Source organism: Canis lupus, chromosome 1, assembly GCF_011100685.1.
Source record: "Canis lupus familiaris isolate Mischka breed German Shepherd chromosome 1, alternate assembly UU_Cfam_GSD_1.0, whole genome shotgun sequence".
Taxonomy (NCBI): Eukaryota; Metazoa; Chordata; class Mammalia; order Carnivora; family Canidae; genus Canis; species Canis lupus.
In genome coordinates, this window is record NC_049222.1 from 98,871,312 (window position 1) to 98,884,284 (window position 12,973).

The following is a 12,973-nucleotide window of genomic DNA, read 5'->3' on the forward strand; positions in this document are numbered from 1 at the left end:
CTCAGGCTGCCTCAGAAAGCAGAGCCTTGGACAGAAATTACAGGGCAAGTAGTTTGAGAGACGATCCTAGGCAGCACCAGATAGGAAAGGGACATGGGCAGAGGAGGAAGGCAGGTGGATGCAGGTGTATTGTCCAAGTTAGCACTGCAGGCAGTGGGTGCCTCCTCCCACCCGAGAATTCCAGAAACCCCTCTGGAACACACTCCTCAGAGGTGGCCAATGCAGGGGACAGGGAGAGGGAGCCATCCAGGGCATGAGGGCTGGTCCTGGGCACTGACGCTCAGACACTGCTGGCCTGCCTCACCCAGGCAGAGCAAGGCTCTGGGGGCAAATGACCTTGGGTGGAGACGTGGGTGCTGGCAGCTGGATGTGGGCTGTTGAGGTCCAAAGGGGTAAGGGAGGAGCTGGGTGGTGGAGCAAGGACAGTCCTCGGTTAGCCCTGCATGAGCCAGGGGCTCCCAAATTTAGGAGTGAAAGTTCCCACCCCTGATAGATACCTCCCATTGGCTCGGCCGTTGGCCTGGGTGCTCCCATCACCTCATTTACTCCTGGTCAGGGCACGGCAGCTCTTCACAGAGACTCCAGCTGCAGACAAGGGAGCCCGGCTTTGTGAGGCTCCCACCCAGCCCTGATGCCCACTGGCTGACCACATTCCACAGAAGGGACTGAGAGCTGCCCTCGCCTATACGAGGCCATGCGGCTCGCTGCTCACAGGGAAGCTGCAGCTGGCCCTGACACGTATCCACCTGCTTGGGCCTCTCCCCAGCCCAGCGCTGCTGCCCCCAGGAGCCCAGTCCCCCACTTCCACTGTCCAGCAGCAAGTGTCAGACACAGTGGGCGTCCCGTTTATCACCATGTCCTGCGAATTAAAAACAATGTCCATGAGGTCATATCCATGGGCTTTGGGGTTGGCTGTGTAAATATTTGGCCTTCAGGACTCTTCTCGGCCAAGCTCCTCAGGGTGCTGACGTTAAACACACTCCTTCAGGAAAAATGCAGTTGGTCTCAGGAAGGCCTCGGGGTCCGGCTCTCAGAGAGTGTCTGCTCAGGCTAATGTTTGACAACACAAAGCCCATTTTTCCTATGACTTTTTCTCATTTAAGACAAGAAAGATTGCCCTCTACTCGCCAACACACATACTCACAGTCATTAATACGCAGGCATTTTAAAACATTTGTGATCAGAAAGGTCTGTGTTTTCTCATTTCCTTACAGTGTCAGGGAGATTTGAGAGGGAGGGAGGGAGGGAAGGAGGGAGGGAGGGAGGGAGGGAGGAGGGAGGAGAAGGCAATCTTAGTACCCACCGCCGGGGCTTTGTGGAAAGATGCTCTGTGCATGCCCAGGATGCTGTGGCCATCTGAGGCGGTGCTGCAGATCCCGGGTGGGTCCACACCCCATCCTCAGGTGGCAAGCTGGTCCCTGAGCCACTGGACTCTGTACACAGGAACTCTGAGGGCCGTGGTGGTCAGAAGCATAGCCGCCTTTCCTCTGTGGGGGCAGGGGGGCTGCAGGTGCCTTTACCTGCACTCTGAGATGTGCCCTCAGGTGTGTGGGTCTCTTGTGGCTGCTGTGAGCAGACAGGTGGCTTCTGGGACAGGTGTTTATTCCCTCGGCTCTGCAGGCTTGGTTCCCTCCTGCTTGCCGCTGACGCCTCACTGATCTCTGCCTTCTTCATCACACGGCCTTTTTTCCTCTGTGTCTGTGGCCCTGAGTTCATGTCTCCTCTTCTTAGATGGACAACAGTCATGTTGGGTTAGGTGTCCCCCCACCCACCAGTGTGACCTTGTCTTAACTAGTTGGCATCTGTAAACACCTCATCTCTCAGCAAGGGCACCTCCTGAGGCCCTGGGGTCAGGACTTCTACACAACCTTCAGTGTGGGGATGCCCTGGTGAGCATCGGCCAGCTGTAGACTGTGGGCAGGTCGGGAATAGGGAGATGGAACTGAGGACGATCCTCTGTTCCTGGAGTCACAGCTGTGCCCCGTGCTGTGGGGTGCCCCCAGGCAGTGTCCCAACTGCTGAGCCGCTTTGCAGGGAAGAAGGGGCCTGGGTGCAGGGGGAGAAGCTGGCCCTGCCAGGTGGAGGCCACATCCCTGGCAAGAAGGGTGAGGGCGCCAGGTGGGGACCTGACAGCTACTGCCGCGTGTCCACACTGGTCCCCGTGAGCCACCAGGACTTCTGCGCCCTGGCAGCTGGGGTGCTGGGCAAGCTCCCGTGAAGGGGAGTGGGAGGGGTGAGGCCCGGGGACAGCTGACCGCCACAAGACGGAGGAACACTGAAGCTGAAGCAGAATAGCTTATTATGACCCCTCGCTGACTCTGAGGAGGACGGGGAACAGAGCCCGGTGACCAGGGCTGGGGCAGGAACCCCTGGGCAGTGGAGGCCGCAGAGCCAGCCTAGTGGGTGTGCGGACAGACAGTGGACAGACCTGCGGGGCCGGCGTCTCAGGCGGAGCGGGGGCCGTGACTGCGCAGACACCTTCCGAAACTCCTTCAGATCACTACTTCACAGCAGCGATCCCTTACGACATGCTTGCGGTGTAGACAACACCCAGGAGCGGGCCTGCCTGTCCCCCTGGGCCTCCCGGTCCCACCTGGGCGGCCGCTGCCGGGGCGCAGGGTCACCGTCCTCGCTTCCTGCAGACGCGCCCCGGACCCTCGCGTGCGCGCCCCTAACCGCCGAGCGCCACCGCAGACTCCGCGGGTGGACATCCCACGGCCTCTTGGGTGGCCCAGGCCGCCCCGCAGCGCCGTGCGCTTTTCACTGGGGGAGTTTGCGCGATTTGTCCCCCCTCCGGTCGGGGACACGTGGCTGCCCCACACGGTCGCCGCCACGAGAAAGGTCCTGGGGATGCTCGTGCGCGGACCCCGGTGCCCCAGGGTGGTCCCCGCCTGGGAGCGGGGCTGCGCGGGGCCGTGGGCAGGTGTCAGCTGTGCCGCCTGACCCCAGACCGGCCATGGGGCCCCGCGGGCAGGTTCACCGCTGCGGAGAGGGGAGGGATCTGCTTGGCTCCAGCCCTCCCCCCAGCCCTCCCCCCAGCCCTCTCCCACCAAGCCCCTCCCCCAGCGACCCCCGCCCTCGCCTCTACGTCCCATACTTTTCAAGATGGTCACAATACTGCTCACAAATGTCACAAAATGACCAGGAAAGCAGCAGGAATGGCTTGTTGGCTGCTCCAGTCTCGGGCTCCAGGGTAAGAGACACGACCGTATTTTCCGTATTTGCTCTTTCCTTAAACCCCAAGGCCACAGCCTTTCTCTGGGAGGCTCCCCAGGGTCCGTTCCCACCCCCCCCCCCCCACCTCCCCGGCTTCCACCACTGCCGGCTCTGGGAGGCTGTGCTCTGGAGCCCTGGCTGTGATGTGCAGGCTAAGATCCTGGGGACAGGGCTGGAAGTGGCAGCAAGTCCAGAGGCTTTGTGTGGGGCTGGGGGGATGTGGGCAGGTGTAGGGCTCAGGTCAGCGAGGATGAAGGTACCCAGGGCGGGGCTTGACCCCCCAACTCAGCTAGACCTGGCTATCTGGCTGGTCTCAGCTTCCACATCCACTGGGAAGGGCTCAGACCTCAGTGGGACCTAGGCCCCTCCCGGGCACACAGTGCCTGTTCTATAAACAGCCCTAAAACAAGAAATCTCCTCTGTGCGGAGCCAATGGAGAGGCCCCCGCAGAGGACACAGAGGGAAGTCCACTGCAGATGTGTGGCTGGGACCAGAATGGGATCTGGAGGCTTGAGAGGGAGAACAGGGCCATCGGGGGGCATCTGCTGGGCCCTCTGGGGGTCAGCAGGGGCAACGGGCTCATGTTGGGACTGCACTTGTGGAAGGAAAGAGGGAAGGAGCAGAGGGGCCCTCAGAGCACCCTGCTGACCTGGCAAGGTGTCACCCAATGCTTGGGGCACCCTGGGCAGGGAGAGACCAAGAAGGACATGGGGGCACCTAGCGGGAGGCAGGCAGCTGCCCACACCCCTCCACGGGCTCCTGGCACCACCCCTGTGAGCTCCCATGACATAGACCTGCATGTTGTCAGGACCACAGATGCGTGGCTGCCTGAGCCCCAGCCTGCAATGCTGTGTGGGTCTTCCAGGCCTGAGTGCCCCTCTTCTCCCCGGCCAGCCCCCTGGTGGGACCCTTCTGGATGCACCTGGGACTGTGTTAACCCTTCTTGCACCAGAGGCTGAAGCTGCTTGGGTTGGGCATAGTCCCTTGAGGGATAGCCTTCTTCTGGTCAGTGGACATGTGGAGCCTCCTGGAGGAAGAAGAGAGAAACCCCTGGGGCCAGGAGAGAGGGCAGGGGGCAGCCCTCCTGGTGGAGGTGTCCACGCCAGCCCTCCTAGGTGTTCCTATCAACCCCCCACTGCGGGGTCACTGCTGTCCCCAAAACAGACGCTGGCTCTCCCGAGTGGCTTCTCCTTGAGCAGAAAGCCTGCATTTCACCCAGTCTCACAGCAACACCAGGAGTCCAGCTGCTGTGGAAGTGACCCTGCATGTGCCCAGGAGCAGTAGGGTGGCTGGGAGTCCCCAGAGAGAGGGATGAGAAGGAGGCAGAGGGGAGGAGGGGTCCTAGCGGCCAGGCCCCCCTGCACATGGAGGTCCTACCCGCACCAGGAGGCAGCAAAGCTCTGACACACCCACAGGTTCCCCGTGCACACCTTCCAGCGGCTGCACACACCTCCTTATCCGCTGGTCCTGGGGGCTCGTGGGGCAGCAGGAGGGAGCGGAGCGAGGGCTGACTATGGGTGCCCTCCTCAGGGTCCCCGCCTTGCTCCGCTGGCCCTCACCCTCGTGCCTGCCTCTGACCTTGGTTGTCTCACAGGGACGGGGTGATAGGACCCCTGAGCCCAGAGCCTGTGGAGAGACGACTCCCTTCCTGGCCCACAGGCGCGTGGAGCTCTCGGTGACTTCCACGGGCTGGCTGGGCCTCCAGCCCCTGACATGCCTCTAACCCCGGCCTCCTAGCTGTTTATCCTCAACCGCGTGAAGAAGGCATAAACCGTGGAGCTTGCCCAGGTATTTATTTTAGTTAGTGAAAATGCCTTGGACTTTGCCAAGAGCCATTTGACTTTAATTGGAAACTTTTGAGGCATTAATACTGCACCGAGGTTTAAGATGTGTCGGAGGCTCTGAAACCATCCATCACGTGAAGGCTGCTTCAGACCAGGTGGAATGAAGACAACCTTTTAGCAAATCCACCTCCCTTAATGGACTCATTTATAACTCTCTGGATCACTGGGCAGCGTCTCTCCTGCAGAACCCCAGGAGCGCCAGCCAGCGTGTCTGAAAGCAGCCAACATCTGGTGACTGTAAATGAGGAACCCAGAAAAAACAAAACACAACATAAACAAGAAGCAGCTTGGGGAGGGCCAGCTGGACGCCCCCATTCTGTGCTCAGGGCGGACACTTCCCATCACGTGCAGGAAGCCGGGGGGATGCACTATCTGCACTTCCTCCAAGAAACGTCCCCACCAACAGCTCTGTCTATGGAGAGCCTCAGAGGGCCAGCCCGGTCAGGAGGCCACACCAGCTCCCCTGGCCTCATCCCATGACACACCCCCATGGGCATCTCGGGCCTGATCCCATCACAAGGCCCTAGTTTAGGCTCTTTCCTGTGCCCAGAGCAGTCCTTCTGCTCATCTGTACTAGTTAGCTATCACTGCGAAACAAAGGATCTCACACTAAGCAGTTGAGAACAACAGAAGTTCAGAATGTCAAAAAGGAAAGAACAACATTGATGTGGCTAAAAATAGAAGCAAATGTAATAAACTACCTTCTCATTAGTTTTTAGGTCATATTTGACGATTGAAGCAAAAATTGTAATCTGATGTGGTGCTCAGTGTATGAAGAAGAAATACTTGAGATCTGTTCTTTAAATGGGAAAGGTAATGAACCTACAGGGAATTAGGTTTTCTACACTTTATAGTTTGTTCAAAAACATTGTACATAAATCAAAAGAGCATACTAAAAGATGTTGAAATAATCTACAGAGAGATATTAAGAGATCATATGGTGTTTCTATTTTTAACTTCTTGAGGAACCTCCTCACTGTTTTCCAGAGTGGCTGTACCAGTTTGCATCCCACCCACAGTGTAAGAGCGTTCCTCCTTCTCCACACCCTCACCAACACCTGTTTTTCTTGTGTTCTTGATTTTAGCCATTCTGACTGGTGTCAGGTAGTATCTCATTGTGGTTTTGATGCCACATCAAAACCTGTATTTGTATTTCCTTGATGCCAAGTGATGTGGAGCATCTTTTCAGATGTCTGTTGGCCATCTATATATCTTCTTTGGATAAATGTCTGTTCATATGAAAGACTCCTAACTCTGGGAAACGAACTAGGGGTGGTGGAAGGGGAGGTGGGCGGGGGGTGGGGGTGACTGAGTGACAGGCACTAGGGGGGCACTTGACGGGATGAGCACTGGGTGTTAGTCTATATGTTGGCAAATTGAACACCAATAAAAAATAAATTTATAAAAATAAAACAAAACAAACAAACAAACAAAATGTTCATGACTTCAGCCCATTTTTAATAGGATTACCTGGGTGTTTTGGTGTTGAGTCATAGGAGTTCTTAACATATTTTGGATATTAACCCCTTATCAGATAGAATGTTGCCATTTGTGACAACATGGATGAACCTAGAAGATATTACACTAATTGAAATAAGCCAGACAGAGAAAGACAAATAGATATGATTTCATTTGTATGTGGAATCTAAAAAATAAAACAAATGAATGAGCAAATAAATAACAACTAAAAAGAGAGAAAGAAATAGACTCATAGAGAACAAACTGGCAATTGCCCAAGGGAGGTCAGTGAAATAGGTGAAGGGGACTAGGATGTATAGGTGTCCCCTTATAAAAAAAAAAATAAGTCATGAGATGAAAAGTGTGGCATAGAGAATACAGCCAATAATATTGTAATGCACTTATCATGGAGAACATTTCATAATGTACATAATTGCTGATCACTACACTGTATACTTGAAACTAATTTAATATCATACCTCAGCTATACTTGAATTTAAAATGTTTTTAATTTTAAAATAATGAGTAGAAATGGATGAAATTGAAACAAGAAAACAGTATAGAAATTTAATGGGGAAAAAAAGCTGTCTCTTTGAGTAAACCAATAAAAGAGATCATCCTCTGGCAATACTAAAAATACCCAGAGAGTAGACACAAATAACCCACATCAGGAATGGAAAAGGCACTACCACTCCACATACTGAAACCATGTACATGATGATGGGGATTCTACAAACAATTCTAGCCTCATAAATTCAACAACTGAGAAAAAACGGAGAGAAAGAACAAGAGAGTAATTTCTCAAACACCACAAACTATGAAAACTCACTGAGACAAGTGAGACAAACTATATAATCCTATAACCTTTAATAAATTGAGTTGGTAATTTGTAAGCTTCCGAGAAAAAAGTTACCAGGCCCAGATGTTTTGCTAGAGAATTCTAATGAACACTTAAAGAAGAATGGAAACCATTTCTATGCAGGGACGCTCCAAAAACAGAGGCTGGAGTACCTCCCAACTTCTGTTAGGAGTCCTGTCACTGCCTGACACCCAACCCAGATAAGGACTGTTTGAGAAAGGAGAGAAGGGAAATGATAACCCAATTTCTCTACCAAACTCAGATGCAAAGATTCTCCACAAATGAGGCCAATGAACCCAGCAGTGTAACACAAGGCATTATACGCCATGAACAAGTGAGATTTATTCCAAGAATGCAAAGCTGGTTCAATATTCTACAATCAGAATAATAAACCTCATCCAAAGATTAGGGAGAAAAGTCAAATGATCACAGCAATCAATGCAGAAAACCACTTGATACAATCCAAGACCCACTCATGATAAAAACTTAAGGAACTAGGAATAGAGGGGGAACCACTCAGCTTGCCCAAGAAGGCCTACTACAAAAACCCTACAGCTAACATCATACTTAATGGTATGGCAAAGGACTGTGGTCCTTTCCTCTAAATTTGGGGTCAGTCATCACTGTCATTTCACATAGTCCTGGAGGTTCCAGTCACTGCATGAAGGCAAGGGGAAAGGGCACACAGATTGGAAAGGATGAATTTAAACCATTCCTATTCGCAGATGACATGACTGTCTATGTGGAAAACCCAAAAGAATATACAGAAAAAAATTCCCTACAACTAACTGAGCTCAGCAGGCCAAGAGGACACAAGACCAACACACAAAAATCAACTGTGTTGCTATATACTAACAATAAATATGTAAACATAGAAATAAAAATACATCATTTACATGCCCCCAAAGGTATAAAGTATAACAAATATGTACAGAATCTGACAATTTAAAAATACTGGTTTAAAAAAAAACAAACAAGATCTAAATAAAATGTAGAGCCATACCATGCTCATGGATTGGAAGACTCAGCATGGTGAAGAAGTCAGTCTCAACTGACCTATAATATTGATGCAATTCCTATCAGAAACCCAAATGGGTTTTTGATCCATGCAAACAAGCTCATTCCAGAATGTATGTGGATAGCACAGGCCCAGGGAATCTAGGCAGCCATGATGAGGGACCACGCAGGAGAAGCCCCTTTCCTGACAGTAAGCCTCCCTCTGTCATCACAGCAAAGAGGATGGGGTGATGCCAGGGGGAGAGACACAGGACACAGGGATCCACAGGACACAACAGGGACCTGGCAGGAGCCTCACCAAGGGCAGGGGTGATTGCCAAATGCACAAAGGAAGGACTAACAGCCTTTCCACAAATGCCATTGGAGCGATAGGACATCCACAGTTAAACCGGAAGCCCCGATCTAAACCACATACCTAATATGAACAGAAGCTCAAGATGGATCATAGATTAAAGGTAAAATGGAAACTATGAAATTTCAAGAAAAAAACTCAGGGGAAAGTCTTAGGATCTAGGACCAGTGTCCTTAGTCTGGACGCTACCAAATTTATAAATTGGACCCTATCAAATTAAAATTGTTTGCTCTTTACAGACTGTTAAGAGCTCTGGAGCAGCTAGGTCATAGGCAGTCAGAGCTTACAAGGCCACCTGAGGGCTAGCAGCCAGGGAAACTGAGGCCCAGAGAGATGAGAAAACCAGAGCTAGTCATCACAGCAACTAGCCCTTAGATGTGGTGCAGACATGGTCACATGCAGTGGGGTGTCAGGAATGTGTAGTTCCCTGAAGTTCATGGACCACACCCTTTGTGTTCTGTCCTCAGACCACATGTAGAGGGACAGTGATCCATAAAGCCTTCCCTAGGAAACATGAAGCAATAATGATAACACCACTGGTAATGAGCACTCATGTATCCCAAACACTATCCTGCCCCCATTACACTGTCCTCTGATATCCTACAGCATTGTTGGTAAGGTTTTTGACACATAGTAGGTGCTTGATAACCAAGATTCCATCTCCTTCTTCCCCTGACAGTTTCTCAGAACTTCACAGCCCTAGCTCAGGGTCATTACTTCTGTGACTGTCTCTTAGGATGGTGTTGCCAGCACAGGGCAGAACAGTGCCTATCATTACCCTGCCTCCAGGTGTGCCTGAAGCATGTTCTCCTCTTTGGCTGCTGGATAGCCCCATCTGGAAGCTGGTACCAGTTCAGAGAATGCAATTTCCATTCTAAAATCTGGCTGCAAACCTTCTGACACTCCTGCATAGAGTGGCAGTCTATGTCCCCTCCTTGGAACCAGGTGGGCTGTAGCTGCTTTGAACAAGGAAAAAGGGGAAGTGATGTGATAGCTTTGGGGGCTGAGTCACAAGAAGCCATGCAACTTCCCCCTTCCCTGCTGGAACTCCCACCTTGGAGCCCTAGACTGCTGTGGAAAGAGTCTCATCACCCTGAGGCCAGAGAACCAGTGCAGTTGACAGTACCCATGGAGCCTGTAACCCAGCCGCCCTGGCACTGTTGGCACCAGCATGCTGTCACCAAGTGGTCCTCTCAACCCCACTATCTCAGCCTCTGTAAAGCCCTTTGAATCTTTCTGGCTGAAACACCAGACATTGTATCACAGAGACAAGCTGTCTCCACTGTGTTCTGATTGAATTTCTGACCCACAGAATCTCTGGGCACAATAAAATTATTGTTTTAAACCCCAAAGTTTGGGCTGGTTTGTTATGTAGCAAGAGGTCATTAGAATATAGGATCACAGAGCACCGGGTTCTGCGTCCAAAGCCCTAATCTGCCATGGGCCAGATGTGGAAATCTGAGTTCCATTTCTCCAGATGCAAAAGGATCTAAGTTGGTCATAGAATATGATGACAAACATAAGACCTTGCACACCTCCCCCATCTCCTTTAAGGGCAGACATTGTTACCGAGCACAGCACGGCTCCCACACTTACCCGCAGTCTCCTCAAGTAGCCCTCCTGATGTGGACTCACTGTCAGTGGCATCATGACACCTACCCCTAGAGTGTCCATGATGACCAAGTGCACTGACTACAGTGCCTGAGCCTGGGGAGGGTGCTGCTCAGACAGCCCCTTTCTGTCTCACTGTAGAGCTGGGACATCTCATCTCATTGTATGCAGTCCCCAGACTGGGATTACACTATTGGCTCCCATGGTTCTCAGGCCTTCAGATGTGGGATGAATTACACCTCCTGCTGTCCTGAGTCTCCAGCTTACAGACAGCAGATCATGGGACTTCTCAGCCCCCATAATCACATGAGCCAATTCCTCATACCAAATCTCTCTCTCATCAATTGATAGATAGTTTGAGAGAATCCTAGGCTGGTGCATACAATAACTGAAATTTAAAACATTTACTGGAGGGATTCAACAGGGGATTTGAGAAAGCAGAACAAAGAATAAATGGATTCAAAGATAGGAGAGTTGAAATTATTGTGACTGAAAAATAGAAAGAAAAATCAATGGCAATAAAAAAAATCAATGGCAAAAAATGAACAGAGCCCAGAAGACACCATCAAATAGATCATCATATGTGTTGTGTGAATTTCAGTGTTTCATAGCTAAACTTAAATACAACCATACGCAGACACATTATAATTAAATAGTCAAAAGCTAAAGACCAAAAGAAAATACTGAAAGCACCAAAAGAGAAGCAACTTGTCACATATAAGGGGTCCACAATAAAATTATCCAATTGATTTCTCACCAGAAATCTTAGAGGCCAGAAGAAAGTGGGATGATATATTCAAAGTGCTGAATGAAAAAATTATCAAACAAGATTTTTATGTTCAGCAAAACTGTCTTTCCAAATGAGCAAGAAATTAAGACATTCCTAGGAAATAAAAACTAAGGGAATTTGCCTCCACTAGACCCACCCTGCAAGAAGTGCTAAAGGGAGTTCTTCAGGTTGAAAAACAAAACATTAACTTGAAGCTATGCAAAGAAATGCAGATTTCTGATAAAGGAAAATACATGAAAATATAAAAATGCCAGTATTATTTCAATTTTAGTTTGCAACTCCACTGTTTATTTTCCAAAGGATTTAAAAGACAAATGCATAAAATTATAAATCTATGCCATTGGATGCACAGTGTTAAAGATGTAATTTGTGATATCAAGGGGAACAAAACTGTACAGAAGCATGGATTTGTATACAATGGAAATTAAGTTTGTTAAGTTTGTATCAATCTGAATTATATTGTTGTTACTTGGGAATGTTAAATGTAAGCCCCATGGTAACCGCAAAAAATAATATGTATAGAAAATACGCGTGAAGAGCAATGAGAAAAAAATAAAAATGTTTCACTTAAAAAAAAATAAACTAAATCCAAAGAAGCCAGTAATGAGGGTATGAGACAGAAAGAGCTATATGACACATAGAAAACAAACATCAAAATGACAAAAGTAATTCCTTCCTTATCAGCTATTATTTTAAATGTAAATGATTAAAATTTTCAGTCAAAGGGAAAATTAATAGAACAAATACACAAAAGTGATCTAACTATATATTGCCTATAAGAAACTCACTTTAGATCTAAAGATATAAATAGATCAAAAGTCATAGAATGAAGAGATTTTCCATGCAAATGTTAAACAAAAGAAAGCTGGGATAACTATACTAAGATCACAAATAGATTTTAGGTTAAATACTGTTACAAGAGACAAGTGAATTACTTTATATATTGATGGAAGAGTCAGGAATGTAAAATAATTATAAATATATATGCACCAAATAACAGAGCCTCCAAATATATGAAGCAAACAGTGACAGAATTAAAAGGGGAAAAAGATAACTCAACAGTACAGTTGGAGACTTTAATAACCAACTTTCAATAGCAAACAGAACAATCAGACAGAAGATCAATAGAAAATACAGAATTTGAACAACCATAAACCAATTAGCTGTAAAAGACCCGTACAGAACACTCCACCCAACAACAGCAGAATGCAGTCCTTCTCAAGTAAACATGGAACATTTTCCATGATAAAACACATGTTAGGCCACAAAATAAATCTCAATACATTTTAAAAAATTGAAATCATACCAAGTATCTTCGATGATCACAAAGAATGAAACTAGGAATCAATAACAAAAGGAAAAATTTGAAATACAAAAACATATTTCACAAATATGTGAAAATTAATATACTCCTAAATAACCAATGATCAAAAGAAAAGGAAAATGGGAAAATGTCTTGAAATGAATAAAACAAAAAACACAGCATACCAAAATTTATGGGTCACAGAGAAAGCAGGACTAAAAGGAAAATTTATAGCAGCAAATACACATATTTTTTTAAAAGGTTTTATTTATTCATGAGAGACACAGAGAGAGAGGCAGAGACATAGGCAGAGGGAGAAGCAGGTTCTCTGTAGGGAGCCCAATGTAGGACTTGATCCCAGGACCCAGGATCACACCCTGAGCCAAGGCAGATGCTCAACCACTGAGTCACCCAGGTACCCCAAATATATACATTTTTAAAGGATGTCAAATCAATAATTCAACTGTACTCTTTAAAAACCTAGAAAAAGAAACACAAATTAAACCCAAAGGGAGAAGAAGGA

The 12,973-nt window shown here is 48.4% G+C and overlaps 1 long non-coding RNA gene across 1 annotated transcript; it reads left to right on the forward strand.

Annotated features, from left to right (window-relative positions):
* The first annotated feature begins 3,036 nt into the window (after window positions 1-3,036).
* LOC119870861 lies at window positions 3,037-10,089 on the forward strand. The gene is made up of 3 exons (XR_005354379.1): window positions 3,037-3,193; window positions 4,811-5,873; window positions 9,426-10,089. It is a non-coding gene; the product is annotated as an uncharacterized LOC119870861 (long non-coding RNA).
* Window positions 10,090-12,973: the final 2,884 nt, after the last annotated feature.